The sequence below is a fragment of the Neophocaena asiaeorientalis genome, unplaced genomic scaffold, assembly GCF_003031525.2.
Source record: "Neophocaena asiaeorientalis asiaeorientalis breed wild unplaced genomic scaffold, Neophocaena_asiaeorientalis_V1.1 scaffold160, whole genome shotgun sequence".
Taxonomy (NCBI): domain Eukaryota; kingdom Metazoa; phylum Chordata; class Mammalia; order Artiodactyla; family Phocoenidae; genus Neophocaena; species Neophocaena asiaeorientalis.
In genome coordinates this window covers 3887359-3899552 of record NW_020175675.1, presented here as the reverse complement: position 1 = coordinate 3899552, position 12194 = coordinate 3887359, and the positions used below count along the sequence as shown (strand labels likewise).

Sequence of the window (12194 nt, the reverse complement as noted above, 5' to 3'; positions counted from 1 at the left end):
AAAATCTCTACTGCTAATTTTCTCTTGATACTGGTAGTTGATATATCTAAACTCCACTCTTAACCTTTTCTGACATTGTCCCCAAAATGTATCATCTAGAAATACTCTCATTGAATAATTCTAATTGCTCCTGTCTTTTATTGGCCTATTTTCATCCTGTAAATAATAAAGATCAGGAAAAAAGCTGAAGTCCATGTCCCTTGAATAAAGTCTCCTTGCATGTTTAACAATCATTCAACATTTCTGTTTTTCTGAAAAGTCATAATAGTTCTCACACACTGGTAAGAGGTAAAATACCAGTGTCACTCAATGTAAATGGCTTAATTGTTTCTGAACAAGCAGCTTTGACTTTTAACAATTTCCACATAAGCAGTCACTTTGATATACTTTTGTCTGTCCATGAAAGACACATGTAAAGACACCAGACATACTAAATACTACCGTAAACTCATATTAAAATGTCTTCAGTTAACAGGATGTATTTTTCTCCCAACATTTAGGCCCAGTGACAGCACAAAAGGGCACACCTATTTTGTGTTGTACCTTAAGCATACTATGAAAATTGTTCCACTGTAGCAGGCCATTGCTACACTGCTGCCATGTTCTCTCGACTTTCTGACAGTGTCCTATCTTTCCAACTACCAAGGTTACTTGCAGTCAGTTTATATTAAGTAGTTATATTTTATCATTAGTATAAAAAAGACAGTGAAACCAACTGAAGACAGAACAAGATACACACAAAGTCATTTCTATTACCCAGAAAAATGTCATATTTTTCCTATTTCACAACTAAAAAGAAAAGACATAATTGTCCTTTAATTAATAATACATTTGTGTCATAAAGGTCTAAGAGAAAGCCAATAAAATATGAAGCTGACGTCTTTCAAGCCAATGATAGGATGTTGTTTATTTAATTTCACAAAAAGTTGTGACTAATGTATACTTGGACCTGCATTTTATTGAGATTAACTAAAATATTTCCAGAAAACTCTTGATGTTCACAACTTAGAAGAATCATCCATTTTATGCAGCTACCTTTTGAAAATTCAGAAGTTTGATTCACATACATAGTGTAAAATATATAAACACTGCACTCTGTCTATAAGTTGTGTAAGCAAATAATTATTCTTCATTGCATAATTAAATAAACATGCCTGATAAAAACATAACTCTGACAAATTCAAATGATGTCCCTTAGAGTATTAGATAACAAACTAATGAAAACTTGATAATAAAGAATTTAAATGCTTTCACATTTTTGCAGTACAGTTTATGTGTCACTGAAAGGCAATGATAATAATTAAGGCTTATTATTGCAGTGAGCTAATAAATTTTTTTCCGTAAATGATTTTGCCAGGGTTATTTTGATCGTATAATTTTTGTCCTCATCTTCCCTGTTGCTGTTTTGCTTTTTAATAGTAATATTGATCTTCTTGGGATCAGAATCTCCTGGAGTGTTTGTTAAACACAGATTGCTGGGCACCATCTCAGAGTCTCTGTCTAACCAGGTTTGGGGTGGGACCTGAGAATCTGCATTTCTAACAAGTCCCCTAGTGATGTTGATACTGCCTGTCTGTGACTATATTTTGAGAACCACTGCTCTAAGGCACCTAAATTATATTTCCTGGAATATTCCCCTCAAGCAAAATGGAGTACTGAAAAATTTATTAGGTGATAGAAATGCAAAAGAATGGTCTTAAAAAAACTCTTTTGTCCAAATGTTTTGACTTTCCTTCTAATGTGATCACTAACACTTGTACCTAGAACAATTAACCACATGTGAGTCATCCAATTATATCTTATGAGGCAGATTCAACATGTATTTTGACAGATTTTTTATAAGCCTCAAGTGACTAAATTATAATATAGATAGGTAGCCAACTGAGTAAAGCCAAACCACTTAAAAATAATGTACTTTGTAACAGTTCTGAGATTTTAACTAAAATCTTAAATGATAATAAACTTAAGCTCAATTCAAGAGGTTTAATAGAGATAGATAAAATTCAGGAATTGCTTTTGGAAGTCCGGAATGTTAAGCTTCCCATATCACTCTGCAGCCTGTTATTGTACAGTCCCATGAGCTAATTTTTAAAGATTTGTTGAAAAACGAGCTTAAAAACCAAGAGTAGGTGGCAGAGAGCACATGTGCCTGCAAAGCCTAAAATATTTGCTGGCCAGTCCTTTACAGAAGAAGTTTGCCATCCCCCAATCTGCAGAACCATCCAGTGATGGTTGCTGTGCTTGGTTTCTGATTGTTAAGCAGTAAGAATGAGCTCACAACCAGACATTTTGCAATCTTTCTATGATTGAAAAAGCAAAAACCCTATTTTATTTAGGAAATCACAAATTTCATTATTTTTTTTGACTTTTGTGTTGCATAATTCAATACACTTTGTGGCTATTCTGGAATATATATTTTATAAGGTAAAGAATAGGTCAATACTTCAGATCCTGGTTATATATTTTTTGTATAATATTAAAGATTGGTTTCTATATAGACAGTCTTCCATAGCTTCAAATTCTACTTTGGCAAGCATTTTGCTTTGGCGTAATATAGTTTTGTTATTAAAAGACCATTTTCTTTCCATCCTCCCTCTCCCCCAACCCCAACCCAATTTGCATCCATTCCACAAGTACAGTTTTATTTTCAGTTGCTATTGATGTAGCACCTTCTAAGTATCACAAACTCTGCTGGATGCTGGGATAAAACATGGCCAGACATGGCCCAGCCTTCCTGGAGCTGATGGTTCTTCCCTCACTTTCTCACTTCTACTGTCGTGAAAGAACATATTGCACCTGTGATATCCTAGTGTCTTATTGTGGGTTGCTAGGAAACTACAGTGACAAGGAAATAGCTTACAGCCTAGGATGGAAGTAGGAGAAAGAAAGGCTCTTCTCTGGTGAAAATGTTTGAAAAGAATGCAAAATATCAAGGTAATCTAGGTATCGTATCATCATACAATACCCTTCACATAAAATTTACACATAGTCATCAGAAAGTAGCCAACAATGCTTCAAAAAATGGGCTACACTGTTAATCAAGAAGCCCTCCAGTTAAGCCCACACAATAAATAAGAATATGCATTATCACAAGATGATTTCTAACAGGAATGTTTAGATTGGAAAGTCAATTATGGGCCTCATCATAGAGAATCCATTTTATAAAATGTCATTTACTAACAAATGTTCATAAAGTAACCTGAATATCTGAAAACAAATTGGCAAGTCAGTAAATACAATTTTTTAAAAATTAGCACTATTTACTCAAACATGATTTGTAAAAGCAATAGATTAAAAAGTGTAAATTAAAAAAATATACTCGTATTTTGGGATAGAGAGTATTTTGCTCAGTAGGTCATCAGCAGTGAGCTCTCCAAGTGTGGATGAGGGAGAGCCCCAGGTGGCCCCCCTTGAGTTTTTAATCTCCACTGAGTAGAGGCTTCCTTGACCCTCATATCACTGACCACGGAGTGACCTAGAGAAGCCAACTTTCAAATCTCAGAGGTCACTGGTAGTGAATGCTAAGGTGACCTTGTTTCTATCGGTCCACTAGCATGAGATTTTTGCTATTGGACTGTTGTAAGAACAAAAAAAATTTTATATGTCCATAAATAATACAAATAATCCATCATATTTATTTGAATGAAACCACCAAAATAATGTATCAAACTACCACTTAGCATCATACTTAACTTTTATAAGAAACCCTCATGAAAAATGTTCTTGTATGTAATTCAACTATTTAAATAATTGGGGTACTTGACACAGAAGTCACTTATTATGCCCTGAAATGGGAAGCGATAGTTTCCCCTATTGTAAGAGTACAGAAGCTACATTCTAAAAAAGAGTAGGAGGAAATATGATAGTTAGTTGAAAGTAGAAAGTGTTTTTCCAATTTTACATGATCTTAATTTATAATCATTAGTTTTATTAACTGAGGCTATATTTTGATAACCACATTACTAACAATATTATTAAAGTAAACCCCACATATACTTGCCAGTTAGGGAAGGAAATCTATTTTACCAGTAGTGAGACTAAATTTGTGCTGATATATTTACAGCCTCTGGATCTGTTCCCACAAACAGCCCTTCATAACACAGAGCAGTAGCTCAGAGAAAGGACTGTGGAATTGTCCTATAAGGGTTTGAATACTGGTTCTATAGTGGAAAACTTACTTAACCTCTCTGTGCCTCAATTTCCTCAACTGTAAAAGGATAAAGAAGTCTCTCCCACACAGCACTAATATGATTACTAAACAACTTAATATCTATACAATGTGTAGAGCAGTGCCTGAAACATGGCAAGTCCACAATGGGCATTAGCTACATGATTATTGTTAGAGCAGTGGGCAAAGAAAAGGAGGTGCAACAACAGTTAAAACTGCATTGATGACTTCTGCTTCTGACCAAGATGGAGTAACAGGAGCCAGATTTACTCTCTCACTTGAAGCCACCCCCCCCCAAAAAAATAAGGAAATAACATAAAACAATAGTTTTCAAGATATTTGACTTCAAGCAATAAAGGAGAGTGATGTTGCAGAGAAGAGAGACAGACAAGATAAGCCCTACAACTCCTTGGGGCACTGCATTAGAGAGTTTCCATCTCACAGAGCAGGAAGGAGAAACTGGGGCAAAGCCCAGCAGATTCCCTGAGTAGAGGAGACAGAGTCAAGAGCCTGGTAAGAACAAAGCACCTGAAGTCCATAGGCAGAGGTTGGAGAGGAAAGAGATAAACAGAGAGAACGCTGGTGATCTGCAACACACCCCTCTTGAGCTTTCAGCAAAGCACTGATCAGTGCATGCAAGTAAGGAAACTCATCAATGCTGGGAAAAGAACCATCTGAAAGGATTAATTGGGAAATAGTGCTAACATGCACATGGGGTTGGGAATAGTGCCCATTCATATCACCCAGACTGGAAACCTCATAGTTCACTGTCCTTGGTTAGAGTACTCAGAAGGTTCTTACCTCAGTAGTGAGCCCTAGACTAAACACTGCTTTGGTGTGAGCGAACGAATTTTAAAAGCAAGAACTAAAAGGATCAAATCCCCTTCAGTTCAATGTTTCCTGAACAAAGTTCAAGCATATAAGAATACAAAAATATCCAATAAACTAAAAATCAAAATGTCTGGCATTTAATCGAAAATTTCCAGGCATACAAAAAAGTTGGAAAGTATGACTCATATTGAGGAAAAAAAATCAATTGAAACTTATACAGAATTGACACAGATTATTATTAGCAAAGAAAGACAATAAGGTAGTTATTATAACAGCCATCCATAAGTTCAAAAAGTCAAATAGATACACAAAAGATACTAAAATTTGAAAATTTCAATGTCTGAGATGAAAAAATACACTGTACAGGATTACTGGCAGGTTAAACACTGCAGAAGAAGAAATCAGTGAACTTGAAGACAGCAATAGAAATATTCTAAGGAATTAAAAGGGAAAAATAATAATTTAAGAAAATAAATAAAACATCAGTGAGGTGTGTGACAAAACAAAATCAAGCAACCTAAGATGTGCTTTAACTCATATATGCGGTAATTGAGTCCTTTAAGAAGAAGAGACAGGGGAGGTTAGAGAAAATATTTCAAGAAACAATGACTGAAACTTTCCAAATCTGATGAAAACTATACAACCACCGATCCAAATAGCCTAATGAACTCCAAACACAAGAAACAGAATAAAACAAAACCAAAGAACGCCAGAAACAAATTGCTCAAAACCTTAAAAGCAGCTAGAGAAAAACAGATATGTCACACTCATAGAAACATAGACACAGATGGCTGTAAATCTCTCACCAGAAGAAAGGCAAGTGAAAAAACAGCAGAGCAGTATTTTGAAAGTACTAAATGGAAAAATGTCACCCTAGAATTCTATACTGAGTGAAAATAATTTACAAAAATGAAGGTGAAATAACAACTTTTTTCAGACATACAAAATTTGAATGGATTTCTCACCAGCAGATCCACACTACAAGCAATATTAAAGGAAGTCTTTGAGGCAGAAGGAAAAGGATACATGGAAATATGGATTAATACAAAGGAATGAAGAATACCAGATTTACAAGGAAATCATCATGTAGATTTTAAATGTCTTTTAAAAATAATTGAAAGAGTGAGACTTCTAAATGGCTGAGTGAGAAGCCTGGCAAATCCTACCTCTCAAAAGCAATGATAAAACTTGAAAAAAAATGTTAAGGATAACAACTGAAGGACACTGGAAACTGACCACAGACGTATAACAGGTCTAGAAGCATATATTCAAGAAAATCTACTGAACCTCAATAAGGACAGTGGGAATCTGTGTTCTTTCAGCTAGAGGCTGCTCCACCTCCAGCCTCTCGGCACTGAACTTCTACTGTGCTTCTAGGGCTGCGGAGCCAAGCACATGGAAAATTCCTTCACAAGGGACACTGTCAACAACAGCTATCTCCATGACAAGCAATAAGGGAAGGCCAACATTGCAGCCAGCCTGAGAGTTCAATGCTGTTGGGGGTAAAGCACTGATAGGCTGACCAGCCAGACACTTAACAAATTTAGAGGAATTTGGAGGAATCAAATTTGTACCAGTGGTCAGGGAACACATCCCTGAGGAAGAGATATTTAAGTGGAGACCTGAATGATGGGATGTGGACAGACAGGTGAAAAACTTGGGAAGAAGCATTTCAAGCCAAGTAAACCACTTACGCAAAGAAAAGAGTTTGTTGGGGAGTCTTGAGTTGCATTATGTGGGTGAGTTGAGTTGGAGAGATTTGAAACGACTTAGGGTATAATTTAGAGATAGCATATTCAGAATTTGATATTCTTTAGATGTGTAGGGACACATGTGTCAAAGGTGACTCCCATGTGTCTAGTGTAAGTTCCTGTGAATGAAGGAATCATTAGCCAAGACGAGGAAAACTAGAAGAAGAATAGGTTAAGGGGTGGGGTGAATCAGGTCAAGAAAGCAATTTGAAACTCATTAAGTTTCTGATGTTCCTGATAAGAGACTGATTCCATTTTCTTAATAATTGGTCCTATTGTCCAACTCTGAGGTTTTTCAAACATCACAGGTCATTTCAGGATTAAAATTCTGGTAGCAAATTATAACATTTTAAGTGCCTAGAAGTTATTCCTTTAGACTAATTTAGTTACTATAACCCACTTTGTTTTGCTGCACTTTATTAGATGTGTATTGGTATGTCTTTCAATATTTACTTTCAGCAAAAGCCTTAGATGTATTCCTTTAGATGCAATAATTTGGGAGGTGATTAAAAATAAATCAGTGAGTAATTGTGTAATAACTTTAATTGAAATTAAATAAATTAACATAGCACTAAACAAATGTCTATTACATACAAAAATATGAGAGGCTGTTCTGTTTCATATGATTTTAGGGTTAATATTATTTTAACTTTAATATTTTTCTACTTAATATCAGATAAAACCATAAGGCTATATTATCAAAGTTTAGCAAAATTTATCGTTTTTACCCTTAGATAAAAATCTATCTTCTATTTATACTTGAACATAAATTGAGAATGAGAAACCTATGCCCAAGTTTAGCTGGTCTACAAAACATAGACATTTCCCCTCACCCACACTGGCTCCCTAGCACCTGGAGGACAGAAATTGTGCCTTACTCATTTTATTCAGCTGGGGGCCTTGAATGGGGTAAAAGTTCTGTAAACATGTATTGAATTGAACTGACACTTTTTCTAATTGAGTTTGAGTATTTTCTACTGTTGCCATAATTGGAATGGATGATACAGACCAGCGCTCTCTCATATGACTAAAGACCATTATTAACTTCCAGAGTTTTTCTTTGTCATGGTGACTATTTCTCCTTTCATCCTATGTTCTTCTTTTCCTATTAATGCATTTTCTAAACTGAAATCTACTTAGAGCAGAACCAGTACTGAACAGAAGGAAGTTCCATAGGCAGACTTTTCTCTTGATATTCTCCCTAAATATTTCAAAATACACATTATTTTTATAGAATGTTAACAACAGGTTTATAAATATTGACACATGTTGATGTTGTTATATAAAACCTACATGTTTTTCACTGCAACAGTCTATGTATTCTTTTTTTTTAATTGGAGTATAGTTGCTTTACAAAGTTGTGTTAGTTTCTGCTGTACAATGAAGGGAATCAGCTATATGTATACATATATCCCCTCCCTCTTGGACCTCCCTCCCCACCCCCATCCCATCCATCTAGGTCATCACAGAGCACTGAGCTGAGCTCCCTGTGCTATACAGCAGGTTTCCACTATCTATTTTACACATGGTAGTGTATTTATGTCAAACCTAATCTCCCAGTTCATCCCACCCTCACTTTCCCTCCCTGTGTCCACACATCTGTTCTCTATGTCTGTGTGTCTATTCTTGCTCTGCAAAGAGGTTCATATGTACCACTTTTCTAGATTCCACATATATGCGTTAATATGCGATATTTGTTTTTCTCTTTCTTACTTACTTCACTCTGTATGACAGACTCTAGGTCCATCCACATCTCTACAAATGACCCAATTCCATTCCTTTTTATGACTGAGTAATATTCCATTGTATATATGTACCACATCTTCTTTATCCATTCATCTGTCAGGGGACATTTAGGTTGTTTCCATGTCCTGGCTATTGTAAATAGTGCTGCAATGAACACTGGGGTACATGTGACTTTTTGAATTATGGTTTTCTCAGGGTATATGCCCAGTAGTGGGATTGCTGGATCATATGGCAGTTCTATTTTTAGTTTTTTAAGGAACCTCCATATTGTTCTCCACAGTGGCTGTATCAATTTACATTCCCACCAACAGTGCAAGAGGGTTCCCTTCTCTCCACATCCTCTCCAGCATTTATTGTTTGTAGATTTTTTGATGATGGCCATTCTGACCAGTGTGAAGTGATACCTTATTGTAGTTTTGATTTGCATTTCTCTAATTATTAGTGATGTTGAGCATCCTTTCATGGTTTGTTGGCAATCTGTATATCTTCTTTGGAGAAATGTCTATTTAGGTCTTCCGCCCATTTTTGGATTAGGTTGTTTGTTTTTTTGATATTGAGCTGCCTGAGCTGTTTGTATATTTTGGAGATTAATCCTTTGTCTGTTACTTCGTTTGCAAATATTTTCTCCCATTCTGAGGGTTGTCTTTTCATCTTGTTTATGGTTTCCTTTGCTGTGCAAAAGCTTTTAAGTTTAATTAGGCCCCATTTGCTTATTTTTGTTTTTATTTTCATTACTCTAGGATGTGGGTCAAGAAAGATCTTGCTGTGATTTATGTATTCTTTTAAATAAACACAAGGTTTTAAAACAGGAAATTATATGTTCTATTCCCTTCTTCTATTCCCTCTTAACCAACTTGATTTTCAATGCCTGATTTGACACAGGACTACAGTGCCACATGGATGACTTGTACACCCCCATGGGGCTTACCATTCTGTGCCTCTCTAGTCCAGGTTTCTAATAATTTGTGTACTCTTTCTCTCCTTTCTTCCCTATTACTTTCCTGTCTTCCTTCCTTCCCTATTCCTTTCCTGTCTTCCTTCCTTCCCTCTCTTATTCAAACAATAAACACAATGATAAACATAAAATTACATTACAGTAGTGGGGCTAATACAACACAATATGACAAGGAACACTTGAGAATGACACAGAGCATGAACATGGGGAGACAAAGTAGATGGCAGAAAAGAAGGGACAGAAGAGACCCAAAAGATGACTAACAACCTCGTTAAAGAAATGAGGGTAGAACTGGGGATGATTATCCAGATGTGTGGGGCTTCAGATACCTGTGTCAAGGATGTCAACTTGGAATTGGTCAGACAGTATGTAAATGTTGTTGAAAACTTAAGAAAGTGGATGAAAACTCAAAGAGAAACGCTTTTAGAGTGGAATACGAAGCCTAGAATAAGTACATAGGGAATGCTGACATTGGATGGAGGGGACTGCTAGAGAGGGGCAGGGCAAGGAAAAGGGAGGAACCCCATGCCAGACACTAGCCTTGGTATGCAGGTCAGCAGGGACTCTAAGAAGACCCCATGCACTCCATTTCTACTCTAGAAATGGGGGAAGGGTTTTTCAGTTAGTGAAAATATATATGCCAAGCCAAGAAGCCATGAAAATCTGCAATTTTTACAGGAATAGTAAATATCATTGTAAATGGAATGTAAAAAGATGAAACTGAAAAGAGAAGTTGCATATAAGAGACATTAAATGCCAAGGTAAGCAATTTGGACATTCTCTCACTATCAACAGAGCAGTGGAAATACACATCAAAAAAGATAATAATTATCACTTTGAGCTGTAAACCATATCACACTAAATTACTGCCAAAAATAAAAATGCAAAGTGCTACACTTGAGTAATTATTAATAATAAGAATGAAGACAAAACAGAGCCACTACTATTGAGGAATGTATTTTGTGTTGTTTTACAAATAGTGGTGATTATTTTCTGTTTGCATTTTTATGCTAGGAGTCCCTTATGCCCAACAGCTCGTGTTTGCTGAATTTAGGATGCATGCAGGTTCCATGACAGCTGCACAGCTAACTGGCCCTTCAGGGGACCAGACACACAGCTTTGATCTTCCTGGTACCGACCTCTAACCCAAGAAAGTAGAGTAATATCTCCTCACGAAGAACGTCAAGTTAACGGCAAATCCCCGTCAAAGAGCATGTTCTGCTTTGAAGTCAGTAAACCTCAAGTTGATTCCAGAGTAATGGGAGAAGGAGATGTTAATTTCATGGGATCAAACAGAAACTCTAAATATCAGGTGTCCTAGCCATTGCAGCAGTGAGCACACCAGCAGATCCCAGAAACAAAAGGATGAAGGTTAATGATCAATGGAAAGAGGGAAAATAGATTCACAGCAATGCAACACCATCTATGCTAAACGTTCCATGGACTCATAAATACTAGAGAGCAGAGGTGGGGTTAGAAAGCAGAGCCAAAGTGGAACAGGTCATTAGGAAGGGGTATGAAACAGAGGCTGAAGGTGACCCTTGAGTATGGGATGGGTGGTTTGGTGATACTCACCTCCAGAACCACCCATTGTCTGTTGGGTTACCAAAGTGGAAATGATATCACTGCTGTTCAACAACTCATGTCCACCCCCATCCCTGTACCATGAGAACACTAAATTCCTGCTCCCACAACTTATATATGCTGTTTCTTCCTACAAGCACCATCCCTGCCTCCTGCCTCACTGCCCATGCCCTCTACTTTGAAAACCGACTGCTGGAAATGTTCCTTTTCCCACCCAACTGACTGAATACGCTATTCCCCATGCCCCATGTTCATGTTACAATATTTTATATTTGCTTTGTACAATTTTATGACTTCTCATAAAATCCTGACAAAGAAATAAATAATTTTAGAAGCGTCCCCCACATCCAATACAGTTCTCTGCAAATAAATAAACTCATATATGACAAGTGAGGGAATAAAGAAATCAATGTCTGAATAGTATGGTAGTTATGAAAACAAAATTAGGAAAAAAGACAGTTTTAAATCTTAGATTCAATACGTAATAGCTCCAGCAAACTTCTTAATTTCTTCAAGTTTCAGTTTCTTCTTTCTCTGAAGCAGTGAGATTACTACTATACTGAATTCATTTGGTTGGTGTGGGAGATGAATGAGAAAATGTCTGTAGGAGGTAGGATCTGACACATTAAATATCCCGTATACGGTAGATCTTATGGTTACACTTTTCTGCAAAGTTAATGCTCTGCTCAGGTACAGAATGAGGTGTGACCAAAACCCCAAGATGTTCCCATCCAATGTATTCTTTGGGTTATTCCAGTTTTCTAGAATATTGTTTTTTAAATTAATTTTTTCATTTTGTGTTATTTTAAGAAATACCAGTATATTCTGGACCTTCAAAATGGCAGCTGTAGAGTTGATCCCCTATATATTTCACTGAACGCTTTTATGCCCATGTTTATGCTCACATTAGCTGCCAGCTCTTTTATTTTTATCATCAGTGGGGAACAGGGAAGACATAATACATAAATGATGTTCAAAAGAAGGTTCCACAGTGATGCAAGTAGAGGGAAAAGTGAGTCATCATGGGGAACAGGGAACACAAGGACACCTGCACTCACCTGTATTCCCACAGGAGGATCATCCCAGTGTCAGAAGACAGCACCATCAATCAGAATAAGTAACTGTTCTTGATTTGAACTTTGTTCATTTTATGAACTGC

At 36.5% G+C, this 12194-nt stretch overlaps 1 protein-coding gene across 3 annotated transcripts in view; it reads right to left on the bottom strand.

The window, feature by feature from the left end:
- The window catches only part of LOC112390847 (contactin-associated protein-like 3), a 184079-nt gene that overhangs the window by 84915 nt on the left and 86970 nt on the right, over positions 1-12194 (bottom strand). The window lies entirely within an intron of this gene.